The sequence below is a fragment of the Prionailurus bengalensis genome, chromosome C2 (assembly GCF_016509475.1).
Source record: "Prionailurus bengalensis isolate Pbe53 chromosome C2, Fcat_Pben_1.1_paternal_pri, whole genome shotgun sequence".
Classification (NCBI taxonomy): domain Eukaryota; kingdom Metazoa; phylum Chordata; class Mammalia; order Carnivora; family Felidae; genus Prionailurus; species Prionailurus bengalensis.
Window position 1 is genome coordinate 59464559 of NC_057350.1, and position 4762 is coordinate 59469320.

At 44.9% G+C, this 4762-nt stretch overlaps 1 long non-coding RNA gene across 1 annotated transcript; it reads right to left on the minus strand.

The window, feature by feature from the left end:
- Positions 1-1266: 1266 nt before the first annotated feature.
- LOC122492359 lies at positions 1267-2287 on the minus strand. Its single transcript, XR_006299594.1, has 2 exons — positions 1648-2287; positions 1267-1570 (listed from the first exon to the last, which is right to left on the minus strand). It is a non-coding gene; the product is annotated as an uncharacterized LOC122492359 (long non-coding RNA).
- Between the last annotated feature and the right edge of the window lie 2475 nt (positions 2288-4762).

Consider the following 4762-nt stretch of genomic DNA (forward strand, 5'->3'; position numbering starts at 1 on the left):
GCATCTTAGACAGCTCTAGAAATAGATTAGAGGATGACATAAGGCTTAGAGCTCCGGATGGAAAGATTGTGTAAGTTTATGACGCCATTTTATTCTAAAACTCGGGGGGACATTAAAGATGTGGCCTGAGCCACTATGATAGACACGCAGACCATTTTTCACATTTTCAATTTGAGGGCTTGAACCAACCTCAGTTTTCTTAAGGCCATTCCCTCCCTCACTGACTCATTTCTTCAACAGATATTCATTTGGCATGAGTTTCCAAGAACTGAGTTCAGAACTAGAGCAAACTTTTCCCATCAAGTTCACCTCAGGACAAACCCACATCCTTTAAGCTAAGCCAGACTAGACAGACTCTTCCACCTGAGGCTGAGAGAAGTTGGGGCTGCATTCATGCATCTCTCTCTCTGCCCTCCCTCTGCACTTACCTTCCTGCAACCATCTCACCACCAGGATCCAAGCAGGATGCCAACCACAGGAACGCTGACCCACGTAGAGTGCCCGCCTTCCAGATAAGCCATGTGTGGCGATGAGATGATGAGGCGCTGGGCAACCCTCATGCCAAAGCCCTGCAGAACTTTCTGCAGAGGGGTTTGCAGACGATTGTGGGAGAAAAACTTCCTTGGAAATGCATTGGCAAACACATGTCAGCATCTTTTCCTTATCAGATAAATTGGAAGAGAAGTGAAAATTTCTATGTGGTTTCCAGAGATAACATTTCAAAGAAAAGCCACATGGTAGCAACAAAAAGCACTGTGATCATCCCAGCTTTCCAACCAAGAAAGCTCTGCCTTCCTCAGGGTCAGAGTAGGAGCCAACATAGCCCAAATAGGATTTCTCTACTTTTACATCATGCTCTTTCCAAATTCTTCTTGGTGACTGTTTTCATAGCCCCAGTAACAAAAATTACTTGAGGAACTATGTGCACAAAACACTGAACAAGACACAGAAGACTCAAGAATTCATACAAGAGCATTGCTGTCCTTAAGGACTTCAGTCTAAGTAAGGCAGACAAAAGGTACATAAGGAAAAACTAATACACAATAAAGTAGGACTTGCTATGGATTAAGTGCATGGTACACATAACGGTTTCATTGGTTTCATAAAACAGAGGAGATTTATCTGAGATTAAAAGGAACAGGAAGAGTTCAGATTATCACAGAGAGGAATGGGCCAGGAGGGGCTCACCGAAGGAAAATGTGAAGTCTAGGATTAAAGAGTAACTATAGCTAACATTCACAGATTGCCAGGTCCCATTCTCAGCACTTTATACATATAAAATGATTTTATTCCTTACAATATCCTTCCGAGATACATACACATATGTAAACCCAAATTCTAATAACAAAACAATCATGAGTGTTCTTCATGTTCTTTATGTTTGGCCTCTTAATTTATCCCTCTCTCTGACACTGTGTTTCTTGCTCCTTCTTTCCTCTGCCACAGGTCAGAGACAGAGGGCAATGCCAAGGACCATCCCGAACGGGGTCATTCTGGGTCATTCCGTGCTGTCCTGCTGAGGTGAGAACACTGGGCCAGTTACTTCCTCCCTAGTGTGGCCACAGCACTCCTAAAAAGGAAAGGAGAAAAGAGGGGTGAGCAGAATGGGGAAGTTGGTTTTGTTTCAGGTGGAAGATAAACACTAACCAATGAGTGAGCCTCAGTTAAACGGACAATATTCTGAAACAAATCCACAGGACTCTTTTCCACCCCAAAACTTGTTAGCAAAACAATGATCTCACTCCAAGGGGCAGAGAGCAGTTAGATGAGGGCTCCAGCAGACAAGCTTCCTGAAAAGAAAAAAAAAAAACAATTAGTCAACATCTGAGATCCCGAAATCTGCCTTCTTCCCCTAAAAGAAGTCTCTTGGGGGAAAGGCCAGGGACTAGGGTCTCCACTCCAACTCCAGCTCTCTTTCAAAGGACATCAGACAAAATCTTCACACATGTATTGAGATTTTTTTTTCCTTCTATTTTTGTTCCCCTTTCCCACCCTGAGCTGTTAGTATTTTGAAAAGTTTTCAATCCTATGGCACTCATTGGCACCCTTCTGACAGCTCGTATGTGTCCGAGTACACTTTAGTGCACTTGGCTCTCCCAGAGGTCAACCTCGCTTCTTTCAGATAATGTGCAGAGGGACTCATGCCAGGAGTGGGAGAAAACTTCTCTTTTTCTCTTATAGTTCAGACAAGGCTTCCTTCCAGAGCCCCACACTGCCAGAGAGCCCAGAAGAGGCATCGTCAAGGGCAGGATTGCTACAAGCAATCTTCAAACTGCCTAGAAGAGACCCTTTTCTGTAGCCTCCCCTCCCTTGCCTGGGACAAAAGCAGGAATATGGACAGTGCCCCTCTCCCATCCTCTACTGTCTCTGAATAGGTCATGTTTATTTAAGGCACTCACGCTGAGGTCTCCATTTAAAATGGTTCAGAGTTCTTTGGAAATAAGAAAAGAAAACCAAACAATTGTTCAGATTTCTCTGGAAATAAAGGCAATACTAAGTCCTTATTGCTCAACATAAATATTGTCGATGAATGAATGAAAGTCTTTGCTGCTGGCATGCCACATAGAAATGGAAACTGATTCTCCAGAGAAGAGAAAGGGTCAACAGGAACTAACCTTAACCCTAACCCTGATCCCAGAGACTAGAGAGGAAGGAGAAGGATGGAGGGGGGATAGGGTAGCTGGGCATGTGGCATAATTTGCCACTTGGAGATTCTGGGGAGCTTTGTGATGCAAGGCCCAGACATGGGCACATGGAGTGAGGGCCCTCTGCTTCCTGGGTGGCTACAGGGTCGGACAAGACAGTTCAGCCTGGATTAGCAGAAGCAGAGTGGAAGTTACGGCAAAAAGTTTTCGATAGCCAGGGGTAGTGACAAGCTGGCCTTGGATGCTCAGACAGAATATCTAGAATGACAGTTTAGTAAATCCTAAACCAGACAGTGCTGATCCATATCCAGTTTATAACTTTAGGTGTCCTCATGATTTTCTAGAAAAAAATTATCACATGTTTTAATTGCTTTTTTGAGTTCTCAGTCTTTCTCCAATGCTCCTTGTTAAATTTTTATTTGAATCTCTTCTCCTTTAGCCATCTTGCAATTGAATCCTCATTTTGAGATAATTGTCTTTTTCTTCCATTTCTTTCCTAAATTCAATCAATACTCATTTCATTTCCTCTGAACTGGCTCCCCCCTCCCCCTTCTATTTTTGGTCCATTTTTTGTTAAAATTTGATTCCTCTCAAATACTGGTAAGTAAGGCTTGAAGCTGGTGAAGGGGCAAATCCCATGGGTACCTGTGGAAGCAGGGCCATGCAGAGAAAGCAGCATTTGCAAAGGCACTCAGGCAGGAACAAACGGGGCTCATTTGAGGAAAATCGAGGAAGCCAGCACGGCTAGAGCAGAGGAGCAACAGTTCTTACTATGTGTCAGGCTGCTGTGAGGGCTTTTTAAATATTAACTTATTTTGTCCTCACAACACTCCTGTGAGCAAGCTATGATCATTAGCTTCATTTACAGATGAGGAACTGAGACACAGACCAGTTACATTATTTGCCCAAAGACACACAGAAAATAGAGTCAGGACTTGAATCTGTGTACTCTGTGGGGAGAGGAGGAGGAGGAGGAGAAAGAGGAAGAGGAGAGAACAAAGGAAATGGGGTGCCACACCCTGCAGGGTCTTGCAGAGCATTTCGGGGGTTCTGGTTTTTACTCTGAGTGAGATGGGACATCATGGGCAGATTTGATCAATGGAGTGACATAATTTGATTCACACTGTAAAAGGATCCCTCTGGCTGCTGGGTTTAAAACAGACTGTAAGCAGGGAGACCTGCTAGGAAGCTGTTAAAGTGATACGGTGAGGTTGCCCAGATGAGCTGATGTTCATGAATTCAGATTTTTTTTTTAATGTTTGTTTATTTATTTTGAGACAGAGAGTGCGTGCACGAGCAGGGGAGGGGCATAGAGAGAGAGGGAGAGAGCGAGAATCCCAAGCAGGCTCTGCACTGTCAGCATGGAGCCTGACATGGGACTTGAACTCACGACCCATGAAATCATAACCTGAGCTGAAATCAAGAGTCAGTTGCTCAACTATCTGAGCCACCCGGGTGCTCCAAATTCTGACTTTTCATATAAAATAGCCCCCACCCCGTTATAGCACATTGGCAACTAGTTCAGGCCTTTGTAAAACATTGTGATCGCTAATCAAAAGACACGTCTACAGGTCCGTCTGCCCTGCACACACATCTCTGCTCTTACAGGACAGGATCTTGCAGCCTGTGCCTCTCTCCTTCTTTCCCAAGCCCTAACTGTTCCTCTCCATTTGAAAATGGATGTGCCCTGAATGAATCAGCTTAGTCATCGCTGGAGTGAGGGGGCGACACAGCAAAGAAGAGGCATAGCATGACTGTCCCATCGGGGATTTCACTTCCTTTCACAGTGTTTATTCTCCTCCCACACCTCACTCTGCACATACTGTTGGAGAGAGGCCCCATCTGCTTTCTCTTCCTCCCTCTCCACCCCTTACTCTCCCACATGCAATCACGGAGAGCGGGGGGTGGCAGGGCAGTCCAAATTGGTGGAGTGGCTGAGATCCTCCTCATTCTGTTTTTCCCACCCTTGGAGACCTGAGATTGGGAGTTATAAATGCCTCCTCTTTCAATGCTGCCTTCACATTGCAGACTGTTTTGTAAGCCCAAGTAGGGCAGCCATCCAAAGCTTATGGAGAGGGGAGGACTATCCAAGCCTTTTTATCTCCTCTTTAACAGAA